Source organism: Labeo rohita, chromosome 2 (genome assembly GCF_022985175.1).
Source record: "Labeo rohita strain BAU-BD-2019 chromosome 2, IGBB_LRoh.1.0, whole genome shotgun sequence".
NCBI classification, from domain to species: Eukaryota; Metazoa; Chordata; class Actinopteri; order Cypriniformes; family Cyprinidae; genus Labeo; species Labeo rohita.
The window spans coordinates 1,225,199-1,240,750 of NC_066870.1; the positions used below are offsets into that span (position 1 = coordinate 1,225,199).

A 15,552-nucleotide genomic window follows, 5' to 3' on the forward strand; every position below is an offset into this window, starting at 1 on the left:
GTGTAAGTGTCAAATACTAGAATCTGTAGCTCTAATGTGATATAATGAATATGAGAAGAATGAAGCTGATGCTGTGAAAGTGCTGGATTGAGTTACTAAAGATCAGTCAAGTCAAATCTGATGTTGGTGCAGGTTATTGGGTGAAGTGTGGAGCTGATGAGTTTTGATTTCTGTTTTCTGTAGAGGTTCCAGTCTCTCTCAGCACCTCCTGAATCTACAGACGGAAATGAGAAACCCATCAGTTCTCTCGTCTCTTTTGATGGTCTGAGAGAATCTGTTCATCAGCTGAAAGACAAACTGGAGGATTTCTGCAAAGAGGAGCTCAAGAAGATCTCAGACAGAGGTAAAGTCCTGTGGTCTGTTACTGTACATGAATCAAACTGAACAAGAGTTTAGAGTTGACAAAACCAAACAAATCCAACCAGGTTTAGATCAGGTTCAGTGGGATCACAAAGCTTGATATAAACATTCACTGGTAACTCAGAGTTTGATCCAGAGTTTGTGATTAAGTATAGAGTGAAACTGTGACACGTGCAGCAAACAGACAATCACAATTAAAAGATCACGATTAAAAGATGTTATTTGAAATATTAAAATTCATTTAAGTCAGGGCAGGAATAAACACTGTTGCTGCAGCAAGAGGCAGCAGAAAGAACATATTTTACTATGGAAATAAATAAACTGAATTTAATAATTTCTATAGTTTCACAAATGCTGAAAAGAAAACATACTGTTCATTCATTTTAAAAGCTTTATATATTAAGACTTTTTATTTATGTATTTAAATACATTTAAATACAAGGTTTAATATTAGTTGCCAGTTCATATAATAAATATTTGAATATATTATATGAATTATAAATAATTATAATTTATATAATATGAATATAATAAATAATTTGCAGCAAAAGATGAGCAATAATTTGAAGTGAGAGATAAAGGGGGAGTGGCTTCATTACATCAGATTTATGTGACTGTGCTCACAGCTGATTGGTCGAGTTTGGGTTTGTGATCTTTAACCCAGAATAAATCCTGCTCTGGAGCAAAGTAAACTCAAAACCAACAGACCTTCTTGAGACCGGAAACTTAGAATTTGCTCAAACTTAATTCAAACATCTGCTCTCAGAAACGAGTCCATCATCATCTCATATCATGGAGAACATCATATTAGAAATGTGTTAGGAATGGATGCAGGATCATGAGAATCACACTGTTCATGTCTGTTGATTTCCACAGTCACATTCATCAACATTGTTCCCAGGACCAGGAACGACTTCCTACAATGTAAGTCAGTAAGAAAACAAGCAGAAAAACTCACTGAGTGTGTTCATGTTCTTCCTGTAGAAGGTGAAAGAAGAGTTTTATAATTGATGATGTAAATGATGATTTGTCTTATGACGGCAAATCAATGCCATTAATAACCGAGTGCACAACTGATGCTGGCGCGCGCGGTAAATCACGTCCGCGAGAGGAAAACAGATCTACACACGAGGAAACGGGAACCGCGAGCTCCTGTCAAACCTTCGCTCGATCTCACCTACATTAATATAACAGTTTAACCATTTAATTTCTGTGTTTGTGAGTGTATTCTCCATCATGGATGTGTTTTAGTGTTAGCCATATATTTTGGGTTGGACAACATCATAAAATCATAGCACCTCAAAGGCCTTGTACGCTCGAACCCCGGTAATTGCTGCTTGCAGCTACATTTATTATTATTATTATTATTAACAATTACGTCGGTTCGTTTAATCGTATCTCAAATGTGTTCGTGATCATATGCTTTCAATAAATGTGAGTTTGCCATTAGCCGTAGGAGATTCTTTTTTTTTTTTCTTTTTTCTTATTTTTGTCTGATACTTTTTCATATACTTCGTTACACGTCTTGTTCGGTCTTATTTCGTATCATTGCATGTTAAAAATAATGTACTTTGTTATGCAGACGCAAAATGTGAACCTGCAGTGTTATTTGCATAGGCTAGCATTTTTATAAATATTTGTAAAATATTATATATTCACCATATTCTACTTAACCCTTTTTAACCCAAGATATTTGTAATGAATACATTCTATGAGAGTTTATGTTTCAGGTTTTGACTGGAAATGTCACGTCCATAACGCTGAAACTGCGTCATACTAATCTTTGAAATAATTGCTTTTTTGTAAAAAGTTGTGACGGTAGTTTTTGAAACATTTTAGCAGATGATACTGCAATTATTCTAAAAGACATAAAAGAATTAAATATGGCTCTTAAGTGTCTTAATGAATTCTATATGGTATCAGGGGTAGCTATTAATATTAAAAAATGTGAATTATTTGCTTTAAAAGAAAGACCCAGTGACTTGTCTGAAATTTGTGGCATTCCAATAAAAAAACTATATTACTTATTTAGGGATTAAGATATGTAAAGACCAAAAAGAAAGAATAAATCTTAATTATACCCCATTAATTAATAAAATTCAAAAGAAACTTAACATTTGGCTAATGAGAGACCTGTCTTTAAATGGGAGAGTTTTATTATCAAAATCTGAAGGTTTATCTAGGCTAGTTTACACCGCAATGGCTATAGACACTCCAAAATGTATTATTAATGATATAAATAAATGTATATATAATTTTATTTGGAAAAATAAACATCATTATTTGAATAAAAAAATACTTTGTAATCCACTTAATCAAGGTGGACTAAATGTACTTGATTTTGAAATATCTAACACTATTTTTAAAATTAAATGGATACAAAACTATGTTCGTTCAAAAGATAAATTATGGCATTATATCCCTAATATTATGTTTGAAAAAGTAGGTGGTATTGATTTTCTCCTTAATTGTAACTTTAGTATCAAGCTTCCCATAAAACTTTCCAATTTTCACAGACAGGCATTGTTATCATGGATGATGATATACAAACACAATTTTTCCCCTCACAAGTGCTTAATTTGGAATAATAAATACATTACACACCAAAATAAATCTCTTTTTTTAATTAATTGGTTTAGAAAAAATGTTTGATTGGTTTCACAACTGTTGAATTCTAATGGTCATGTGCTTACCTATGCAGAGTTCTTCAAAAAATGTTCATTTCATATACCTGTAAAGGAGTATGTGATGGTAATTAATGCCATTCCCTCAGAACTTAGGAAATTATTAGTAAATGATATGGATGAAAAACCAAATGTTGATTTCTGTCTTAAATTGAAAGGTATAAATATAAAAGAAAAAAAATGTAATAATAATTATCTTAGAAAGATTTGCCAAATTTCTAGTGTTCCTTTAGCCATTGGTTTTTGGAGATCACAATTTCAAGATGTCAATTGGAAAGAAACCTTTAAGATCTCTAGATGTTTTTGTATTACTAATAAAATTAGAGAGGTATCATTCAAGATAGTTCATCGTATTTATCCTGTAAAACAGGTAATTGCAAAGTTTTGTAAAGACATTGACTTAAAGTGCGTTTTCTGTAAAAAGGAAAATGAGAGTATTATCCATTTATTTTATGATTGTATTTATACAAAATTGTTTTGGTGTGATTTGGTTTTTTTTTTTTGTTAAACAAAGTATTAATATTGAATTGCAACTCATATTTTATTTTTTTATGAGTATAATGCTGACTTCAAAATTTGGTATATTATGAATTTACTCATTATATATGGAACGTTTTTTATTCATAAATGTACATGGGCAGTGAAAAAACCTAATTTTACTCATTTTAAATTAGAAATTGGTCACTACCTGTGCACATTAAAAGAAACAAAAAATAGCAAAGCAAAAAAAAATGGTAAATTACTTTAAAGCCTTAAATATATTTTTTTTCTTGAATAATTTATAACTATTTGTACTTGATTATGGATATGTGATGTTACTGTTTTCCTTATTTTGATTTTATATTGTTTCCCTTTTTTTATTTTTTTTTTATTTTTTTTTAATTTGTTTAATGTTGTATTTTTTTAGGTTATGTATTATGTAATTGCCCTTGTATGTTTTTGTTTTTTTTTGTTCTAAAAACTGCAATAAAAAAAAAAAAAATAAAATAAAATAACGAGAACAATAACAAAATGCAGTAAACGGCAAAAAAAAAAAGTTTTTGAAACATTTTTTAAACTGTTTTTTTTTTTTTTTTTGTGAATGTTCATTAAATAGTAATATGAATATATGCTCCACATTTTCATTGTTTGGTGTTTATTTATTTATTCATTTATTTATTTTTTATAAAGAGATATAAAATATATTGGGCAGAACTGAGTTCAGTGTATTGGTCAAGTTTATCATGTGACCCCTTGGGAAAATTAATTGCCCGCCCCTGATGTATTCTATAGACATTTTACATTTTCATTAAAACAGATATGTTATACTTATAGAAAAAATAAATAAATGACAACTTATATGCATCTGGTCTGTTGATGAAGCCATGCCTCATGTCGCATGAATTATGGATCGTCTTTTCACAGGCGTCCAATCACAGCTGACTTCCGGAAAAGAGGAGGTAACCAATGGCGTTTGAGATTACAATTAAAACAGCAAGTCCCGCCCCACGACTGACAAAAATAAAAGTGTTTGCGCGAGCAGGTGAGAGAGGATCGAGCGCGAGGATGTGGGAATGATCACGCGCGCACGAAGGTTTGACAGGAGCTCGCGGTTCCTGTTTCCTCGCGTGTAGATCTGTTTTCCTCTCGCGGACGTGATTTACCGCGCGCGCAAGCATCAGTTGTGCGCTCGGTTATTAATGCCATTGATTTGCCGTCATAAGATCTGCTCATCTGTACTGACACACTGATGATACACTGAACATGAAGAGTTCAGCTACATGAAAACATCAAACAGATTCATAATTCCTGATTCTGATGTGTTTTATCACTAACAGATTCCCATCAGCTCACTCTGGATCTGAACACAGTGAATAAACTCCTCCATCTGTCTGAGAACAACAGAGTGATTACTGACACTGGCACAGTCCAGTCGTATCCTGATCATCCAGACAGACAGATTTGATTATTATCCTCAGGTGTTGTGTAGAGAGAGTGTGTGTGGACGCTGTTACTGGGAGCTGCAGTGGAGTGGAGATGTGTATATATCAGTGTCATATAAGAGCATCAGCAGGAAGGGATCAGGTTATGAGTGTGGGTTTGGACATAATGATCAGTCCTGGAGTTTGTTCTGCTCTTCCTCCAGATACTCATTCATACACAATAACATAGTGACTGATCTTCCTGTGACGTCCATCAGCAGTAGAATAGGAGTGTTTGTGGATCACAGTGCAGGAACTCTGTCCTTCTACAGCGTCTCTGACACAATGAGCCTCATCCACACAGTCCAGACCACATTCACTCAGCCGCTCTATCCTGGGTTTTGGGTTGATTATAAATCATCAATGAAACTGTGTTGATGAATCAGAATAGACTGATGAGAGATTCTACCCATAATGCTTTGAGCTGATGATGAATCAGTAACAGTGAGATGTTATAGAGTCTCTTCTTTTCTCTTCCTGACATTAATACTGCAGCTGAACTTCTGTCACTGAAATAACATGAATCAGAACTACACAGATAGTTTGATTCTAGTGTGTTGCTAAGATACTCAGAGTGTTTGCTAGGATGTTTCTGTATGGTTGCTAAGGTATTCTGGGTGGTTGCTAGACTGTTGCTATGCAGTTACTAGACCCCAGGGTTACCCGTTGTGGCTGCTAGGAAATTTCTGTGTGGTTGCTAAGGTACTTGGGATGGTTGCTAGGAGGTTGCTATGTGGTTGCTAAGGTACTCAGGGTGGTTGCCAGGGAGTTTCTAGTTGGTTGCTAAGGTACTCAGGGTGGTTGCTGTGTGGTTGCTAGAGTATCTGGGGTGGTTGTTAAGGTGTTGCTATGTGGTTAATAGGATACTCAGAGTGGTCGCTAGGGTACCAGGGGTGCTTGCTAGGAAATTTCAGTGGAGGTGTTAAGTTAATTGGGGTGGTTGCTAGGGAATTTCTATTGAATTGTTAAGGTAATTGGGGTGGTTGCTAGGGTACTCAGGGTGGTTGCTTTGGGGTTTCTGTGCAGTTGCTAGGGTACTTAGGGTGGTTGCTATGCGGTTGCTAGGGTACTTGTAGTGGTTTAAGGTTGGTTTGGATGGTTGCTAGAGTGTTGCTATGAAGTTGCTGGTGTCAGAGCTTGTGACTAAACCTTGTAACACCATTGGATCCTCATGGTGTCAATCAAACCTCATAACTCCACCCGCCTCCATTCAGAATGAAGTGTTGTGATGCAGTTTGAAGACAGATGTCTACTTCTTCACAATGTAAAGGGTAAATAAAGAACTGATGTTTGAATAAGTACAACATTTTCTTTACTCAAGAAACTCTGTCTATAAAGGCTCATGTTTTTGTGTGTTTGATGAGCGGAGAAGAGTCTCAGCATTTGTCGTCTAGTTGTAGCCAATATACTTTTGTATGTTTTAAATATCCTGTGCACAGCGGTTCATCTTTCATATCATGAGAATGTATGATCATATAAAGACAAGATGCAAACTCTGACAATGCATTGTTTAATTATTTACCCTTTTCCACTTTCTATCTTTTTTTTTCCTTATCAAAACTGATATTTTAGTCTCAGATGAATAATAACTATAAGTTTAAACAGTATTTCAGTAAGTTGGTTAATGCAGGTTCACACACACACAGATGCTGTTTACTCTGATCTGATCTCAAAGTCTTCATGTCAAATAAGATCTTTGTTGTCAATCCAAAGAACACATGAACAAAGAAAAGTTCTGCTTTAGTATTAATTTAGTGTCTTCAATATGTATGTATTCATATGATATGCATTAAACAATCAGAATAAATGAGTTTAAATCATATTGTGTTGTGATTCATCATTTCAGTTTTCAAAAGGACAGTAAATATCTGATGAAAATCAAATCTCATGTGATGATGCAGGATCTCATTTCTCAGTGTGTGTCTGTGTGTGATCATAAAGAGATGCTCAGGATCTGATTGATTCATCTGCACTCATTAATGAGGATGTATGTCACACTTTCATCTATTCTTGCTCTTTTTAGTGATGTTTTCTTCAGCCGTATCAGAAAGTTACAGATGTGTGACTCTGGATCTGAATTCATGAAGATGTTTGTCTCTTCACTCACTGTTTACTTCAGACTTTTGACTTTAAACCAGTTCAGTTTGTTATATTTCACTAGAGAATGAGGGAAAACTTGCTATAAAGATGTGACTTGTTCTGTCATTATTATTAGTTATTTATTTTGTTGTGATGTTAAAAGCTCATCTTTTACATGTGTTGATCGTCACTGTATTTGAGTTTTCTGTAAATCATTGTTCTATTAATCTCTTATTGTGTTAATATATTGTAGTTAATATAATATTTAATATATTTTAAATTAAATAAACTGCAATTTCTTTATAAATGTGTAATAAAAATATATTTAAATAAATGACAAGTTTCAATAGAAATGTCATTAAAGTATATTTTAGTTTATCGTAAAAGTCTGTACATTCAGCAGTACATTAACCATATTTCAAAGACAAAAGAAGTAATTATGAAATTACACGTAAAGATTTTAAATTACACGTAAGTGCTCCAAAAACACTCTAATTTCAGATAATTGCATTTAAAGGAACACTCCACTCGCTCGATGCTAACGGTCTAATCTGATTCAATGATTTATGCTAAGCTATTAGCAAAAAAAGGTGGAGTGTTCCTTTAATATAAATGTAAACTATAATATATTTTCATTTGATTGCAAATAACATGCAGTTAAGAGTCTGAAAACATTACATTCATTTTACACTTAAGTATATGATTTTAAAGTGTTATTTCCATAATAGCACTGTTTTTAAAAGTATGTACTGTTGATAGAAATAACAAGTAAACTTTGAAAAGGTCAGATATGGACTGAGACAGTGATCTATCACACAAACACACACACACACAAACACACACACACACACACACACAGTGTTGTGAAGGTTACTTTGGAAATGTAATAGGTTACAGATTACAAGTTACTCTATTTAAAATATAATAAGTAGTGTAACTTTTCAATTACTTTATTAATGTAACTTGTTACTGTCACGGTGCATGGATCGGCTGTGTTCTCAGGTCTCGTGATTTGGTGTCTACGTCATGCTCATTGGAGTCAGCTGCCAATCAGTCCCCGCACCAGGTGTCTCTCATCACCGTCTGCTACATATACTCACCTCATTCTCTCCTTCCCCGTCTGATAGTTGTACCGGATGTTGGACTGTCGTGTTGGTTTGTCTGCGTGTCTTCATTGGATTGTTTATTCTCGTCGTCGATCGTTGTCTGGATGTGTATTTCGTCACGGGAGATTTTCACCTCATCACCACCAGCCATCTAGCCCCTGCGCCACCCAGCCGAGAGATCCCATCTTCACCCACGGATTTCATCATCGTCACCACGGAGTTTGTGTTCACCATTTGTCTTAATAAAACATTTGTGTTTCACCTGCATTTGCTTCCACTTCGTTCATTCCGTCACAGAACTATCAGACCACATCATGGAAGCAGCAGGCTCCACCCCACTCACGGCCGAGGAGGTTTTACGTTCCTGCATCTCTCGGCTGGAGGCCCAGGAGAAGAGCTCGGCGGATACGGGAACAGCGATCCGAGCTCTTGTGGCGCAGGTATCCGAGCTCACCCAGCGGATGCAACTCGGACAACTCCCCACTGCGCCAACCCCACCACCCATGCCGCCCACTCGTCCTGAACCATCCGGGGGCGGCCCAGGCGCTCGAGCCCCGCCTTCCCCCACCGGAGCTTTACAGCGGTGAGCCGAACTTCTGCCGGGCTTTCCTCACTAGATGCTCCATGCACTTTTCCTTACAGCCGCGCACGTTTCCTAGTGAGGAAAGCAAGGTGGCGTTCGCGCTCACCCTGCTAACGGGGAAGGCGGCACTGTGGGGCACGGCGGTATGGGAGAACCAAGATCCGTGTTGCGCCTCGTTCTCGGCGCTCTCCGCCGAGATGAAGCGGGTGTTCGACCGCGCGGCCACTGACGGATCTCAAACAGGGGGAGAGATCCGTCTCAGACTTTTCATCGAGTTTCGCACCCTGGCGGCGGAGTGCCGATGGAACGAGGAGGCGCAGTGGGACATGTTCCTGCATGGGCTGGCTGACCGCATCCAACATGAGATCTACGCCCTGGATCTACCCGCAGATCTCAACGGCCTCATCGATCTGGCACTGCGGGTAGACGCTCGACTCTCCCGAGCCGAGCGGCGGTGTTTACCCGCTCGGCTTCCCCCTGGGGAGGGACCTCCAGCTCGAGCCAGTGGCAACGACGCGGTCGGCCCGTTCCAGGATCACGAGCCCATGCAGGTGGGTCGAGCTCGGTTGACTCGGGAGGAGAGGGAGAGGCGGAGATCTCACGGCCTTTGCCTGTACTGCGGGGCGGCGGGGCATTTCGCCTTTAGCTGCCCGGTAAAAGGGTCAGCCCGGCAGTAAAAATGGGGCTACTGTCGGGTGGGGTCTCCGCTATCAAGTCCTCGTCCAGATCTACCTCCACGCTCCTCCCGGTCAGGCTTAGATGGCAACGTCTGGACCTGCACTGCACTGCACTATTGGATTCAGGGGCTGAAGGTAACTTTATGGATTTTTCATTTGCTCATCACAATCATGTTCCCCTCCTCCCCCTTACCACTTCTATTGCAGTCCACGCACTTAATGGTCAGACGCTTCCCACCATCACCACCATCACGGAACCCATCACTCTCACGGTATCTGGTAACCACTGTGAGAGCATCTCCTTCTACATCCTGGACTCACCTCACGCACCCGTTGTTTTAGGACATCCCTGGCTCATCAAACACAACCCCCGGATTGATTGGCAGCTGAGATCGGTGTCTGAGTGGAGCATTAAATGTCATGAGTCTTGTCTTGTGTCTGCCTGTCCGTCTGTATCTGAGTTTGTGTTGCAGGAGAAGGCGGCGGATCTGTGTAACGTGCCCGCGGAGTACCTCGACCTGAAGGAAGTGTTCAGTAAGTCTCGGGCTGCTTCTCTCCCTCCTCATCGTCCCTATGACTGTGCTATAGAATTACTGCCAGGTACGTCTCCGCCTAAGGGCAAGTTATACTCACTTTCTATTCCTGAGAGAGAGGCTATGGAGAAATATATTTCTGATTCTCTAGCAGCCGGGTTCATTCGACCCTCCTCTTCTCCAGCGGGGGCGGGGTTCTTTTTTGTGGGGAAGAAGGATGGATCTCTGCGACCTTGTATTGATTACCGAGGGCTGAATAATATCACGGTAAAGAACACCTACCCCTTGCCGTTGATATCTTCAGCCTTCGAGAGGTTGCAGGGAGCATCGATCTTCACTAAATTGGACTTAAGAAACGCTTATCATTTGGTTCGCATCAGGAGGGGAGATGAATGGAAGACCGCCTTTAATACCCCCAGGGGGCACTTTGAGTACTTGGTCATGCCCTTCGGCTTGTCCAACTCCCCAGGTGTCTTTCAGGCACTCGTTAATGATGTGTTGAGAGATATGGTCGATCAGTTCATATATGTCTACCTGGACGACATATTGATTTTTTCTTCTTCTCTCCAGGAACATGTTCAACACGTCAGACGAGTGCTTCAGAGGCTGCTAGAGAATGGGCTTTTTGTCAAGGCGGAGAAATGCGACTTTCATGCACAGTCTGTTCCTTTTCTAGGGTACATTGTGTCGGCCGAGGGCATGCGCATGGATCCCGAGAAGATCAAGGCTGTGGTAGATTGGCCAAGTCCAGATTCCCGTAAGGCCCTACAGAGGTTTCTGGGTTTCGCCAATTTTTACCGGCGTTTTATTCGCAATTACAGCCAACTAGCCGCGCCTCTGACTGCCTTGACCTCTCCCAGAATGGCGTTCAGGTGGTCAGACGCAGCTGAGGCTGCGTTTGCCAACCTCAAGCGCCGCTTTGTTTCGGCCCCCATCCTTGTTACCCCTGATCCGTCACGTCAGTTCGTGGTAGAGGTCGACGCGTCAGAGGTGGGGGTAGGTGCGGTGCTTTCCCAGCGCTCACCCTCGGACGACAAAATGCATCCCTGCGCGTTTTCTCTCATCGTTTGTCGTCAGCAGAGTCTAATTATGATATTGGTAACAGAGAGCTGTTGGCAGTCAAGCTAGCACTGGAGGAGTGGCGCCACTGGTTGGAGGGATCGGGGGTACCCTTTATGGTTTGGACCGATCATAAGAACCTAGAATACATCAGAACCGCCAAAAGACTAAACTCGAGGCAGGCTAGGTGGGCACTTTTTTTCGGACGTTTTGATTTTACTCTTTCGTACCGCCCGGGTTCCAAAAATGTCAAACCCGATTCTTTATCTCGAATTTTTGACCGCTCCGATCGCCCGTCCACTCCCGAGAGTATTTTTTCTGAGACACTTATTGTCTCTACCCTCAGTTGGGAGGTCGAATCGAAGGTTAGGACAGCCTTACATGGGGTAACGCCTCCGGCCGGTTGCCCACCTAACCGTTTGTTTGTGCCAGAAAGTCTTCGGTCCGAAGTTATCCAGTGGGGTCATTGTTCCAATGTAGCATGTCATCCAGGGGTAAGTCGCACCTTACATTTGGTCAAGCAAAGATTTTGGTGGCCACTCATGGCTCGTGATGTTCGCAGTTTTGTTTTGGCTTGCTCAGTTTGTGCCATTGGTAAGACTTCTAACAGACCTCCAGATGGGCTCTTACAACCGCTGCCAATCCCTTCGAGACCCTGGTCCCACATTGCGCTAGATTTTGTTACCGCCCTCCCACCCTCTCAGGGTAACACGGTAGTTTTGACCGTGGTGGACCGGTTCTCGAAGGCGGTTCATTTCATCCCCTTGCCCAAATTACCTTCAGCCAAGGAGACAGCGGTAGCAGTCATTGATCACGTCTTTCGGTTACATGGCCTCCCGACAGACGTGGTCTCTGACAGAGGACCCCAGTTTGTGTCCAAATTTTGGCGAGAATTTTGTAGACTTCTGGGGGCCACTGTTAGTCTCTCTTCGGGGTTCCATCCCCAAAGCAATGGGCAAACTGAGAGAGCCAACCAAGATTTGGAGAGAACACTACGATGTATGGTCGCTCGAAATCCTTCCTCCTGGAGTCAGCAGCTGTCGATGGTGGAGTACGCACACAATTCCTTACCAGTATCTGCCACGGGCCTTTCCCCATTTGAATGTAGTGTAGGATACCAGCCACCAATTTTTCCAAGTCTGGAATCCGAAGTCGCGGTCCCCTCTGCTCACGCCTTCGTCCAGAGGTGCCGTCGCACATGGTCCAGAGCCCGTGAGACTCTGGTCCAGGTGGGAGCGCGCACCAAGGCCAAAGCCGATCGCCACCGGTCGAGGCCTCCCGTATACGTCGTCGGTTCCAAAGTGTGGCTTTCTACTAAGAACATTCCTCTCCGATCCGTTTCGAATAAACTTGCTCCCAAATTCATTGGCCCGTTTTCTGTCACCAAGATCATTAGTCCGGTGGCAGTCCGCCTTAATCTCCCTCCAGCGTACAGGAGGATTCATCCCGTGTTCCATGTGTCAAAGATCAAACCTGTATTTTTTGCTCGTATTAATCCGCTGTCCCAGTTCCCCCACCGCCGCGGCTCGTAGACGGGGAACCAACCTATTCGGTCAACCGTATTCTGGACTCTAGGCGGAGGGGACGCGGATTCCAGTACTTGGTGGACTGGGAAGGTTACGGTCCGGAGGAGAGAAGTTGGGTACCTGCTAGAGACATTCTGGATCACTCTCTTATTGATGATTTCAATCAACAGGTACAGGAGGCTGGGAACGTCAGGGGACGTTCCTAGGAGAGGGGGTACTGTCACGGTGCATGGATCGGCTGTGTTCTCAGGTCTCGTGATTTGGTGTCTACGTCATGCTCATTGGAGTCAGCTGCCAATCAGTCCCCGCACCAGGTGTCTCTCATCACCGTCTGCTACATATACTCACCTCATTTCTCTCCTTCCCCGTCTGATAGTTGTTCCGGATGTTGGACTGTCTTGTTGGGTTGTCTTCGTGTCTTCTTTGGATTGTTTATTCTCGTCGTCGATCGTTGTTTGGATGTGTATTTCGTCACGGGAGATTTTCACCTCATCACCACCAGCCATCTAGCCCCTGCGCCACCCAGCCGAGAGATCCCATCTTCACACACGGAGTTCATCATTGTCACCACGGAGTTTGTGTTCACCATTTGTCTTAATAAAACATTTGTGTTTCACCTGCATTTGCTTCCACTTAAAAACATAAATCAACATGTTATCTTATCAGTCACATGGTCTGAATTTGCAGAGTATAATTTGGACATGACTTCTATAACAAGAATACAATACATTTTACCAAGAACTGAAAGATAGAAACGTGAATTTTTAAACTCATACATACCAAACACAAATATAAACCCTTAAGCTATTCAATAGTTATTAAAAGGACATACACAACGAGTGATTAGAACATAATAGACAGATGTGTGGGTAACATACATAGTAGGGAGTTCTGCAATGGTCTGATGTTCATTTATAAGTCCTTCTAAGCATCATTTTGGTGCTTATTTGGGTAATAAGGACAGTCTCTCTGTCATTCTGTGAACTAAGGGCATGTTCTGAGGAACAAAAGAATTTTGAAGGAATTTCAGTCTGGTTCTTGTCTTTGGTGGGGGAACACCATCTAACAACGTTTCCTCATGTGATGTGCTGTATCTTTGACTATTAACCATTGGGGTTTCTTGCCCCAAAATTCTCCTTCCTGAGTTGGGATTATCAATAATTGTGTTCTTTAAGGTGGGATACGGTGCAGTCGTACCACTTTTATTACACAACATTTACAGTACTTACAGTAATAGTTTGATAATTATCTTATAATCCATTACAGTGTACAAAACAAAATGGCAGTAGTTGCATTTGTCTGAAACTAGAGAGCGAGTCCACGATACCAGGATGACACAATTAAGAAATTGTACACATAATATTGAATTAAGTTTTAATATTTTATTGGCTAACCAAACGCAAAGCTTAAAACCAAGAAAACTACCAAGCATATAGCACCGATTTAAGTTGCCTGGATGAGTCTGTGTTATAGCTTTTACCAGTTGTTATCCAGAAATAACATACCTTGGAATGTCATGACTGACCAATCAGAATCAAGCATTCCACAGAGCCGTGTAATAATTTAATTTAAAGAACAGACAATTCAGACTTTTTACTTTGAGATCATTCTGAGGTTGAATACAGATTTCAATTAGTTTAATAGCTATGATACTGGTTTCAGAATCAAATGTTTGCACAGTTATAACAGGAAACACTGGCATCTAACAATGCCTAGGAAAAAAAACAATTAATCTTAAAAAATAAAGTATATGCATAAACCCAAATAGGAAATAAAAGAGTTATTAAAACAAGCATGTGTCCTATTCTGTGTCCTAAACTCCTGAAACATTGGTGTCTCATTTTAGAGCAGTCAATGCAATTTATGAAAGAAGTCAATTAAATCTGAATGTGGGTGAGTGTGAAAAAATTCAGATGTAACCCCCTTTTGTAGCCATTAACATTTTCAAAAGTAACTGTAATTTAATTACACAGTTTTTCTTTGTGACTGTAACTAATTACAATTACATTTATTTTACGTAATTCTGTTACATGTAACTAGTTACTCCTCAACACTGCAAACACACACACACACACACACACACACAGGTGTAATGATCAGACTGCTGGATGTGTTGTGTTGTGGTGTTGTGGTGTGTTTGCTGTGTGAATCAGTGCTGTGTGGATGTGATGTTCATTCTGTCTGGTCCAGGTTTCATTTCCCGGGCCGCTGTGCAGTGACTCTTCCTGCGGCTCTGGCACGACACGAGTCTGAAATCATCTGACGCTCAGAGCCGCACTGGATCAGCTGGAGCTCAACCTGAATGAAAACAGCACATACAATAATAGAACAGATTCATTCCTCTGCTTTTGAAATATCAACTACTGTATATAAACTGGAAATGGGTCAAAGTATAATCGCACAGACGCTGATGTTGCTGGAGTGAATGTTAGTGCTGTTGACAGTTTTCCATGTGCCTTAACTTTCTCAAAGAGTTTGATAAATCAGTGTCAGTGTTCCTCATGTAGAGGAGCTGTACTGGATGTGTTTCTTCAGTTCGTCTGCTTGATTAATGTGTGATAAAGCAACATAATATTCCAGTTTACATAGAGAAGTGTCTGTGGTGTGTTCATGTGTGTGTGGTGTGTGTGGATGTAGAGCTTTACACTGAAAGGACACTAGAGGGACGACAGTGACGTCCAGAGCCTTTTGCTGTGTTTAAGTCCTCCTGGGATGTTCATACTTTCATGTTGGCAAGTCGTCATTACGCCGTCAGGTGCGTTTAAGTCACTTTGGTCAGAACAAGATGGCAATTTACCTTTTAAAAAATTCTTTTTTTTGTTAACTCTACATCTATAAAATGACAAATAAAGAGAATTTTGAGTTTCCCACTCCTAATAACAACTCTGTGGTGGCGTTCATATGTGTTCAACTCGTAAATACAATCTATCCGACAAGACTTGAATGCACCATTTGTTCCCGCCCATTTCCATAGTTACTCATTG

At 40.6% G+C, this 15,552-nt stretch overlaps 1 pseudogene; it reads left to right on the plus strand.

Annotated features, from left to right (window-relative positions):
• The window catches only part of LOC127176379 (E3 ubiquitin-protein ligase TRIM16-like), a 14,298-nt pseudogene extending 7,555 nt beyond the window's left edge, over positions 1-6,743 (plus strand).
• The last annotated feature ends 8,809 nt before the right edge of the window (positions 6,744-15,552 follow it).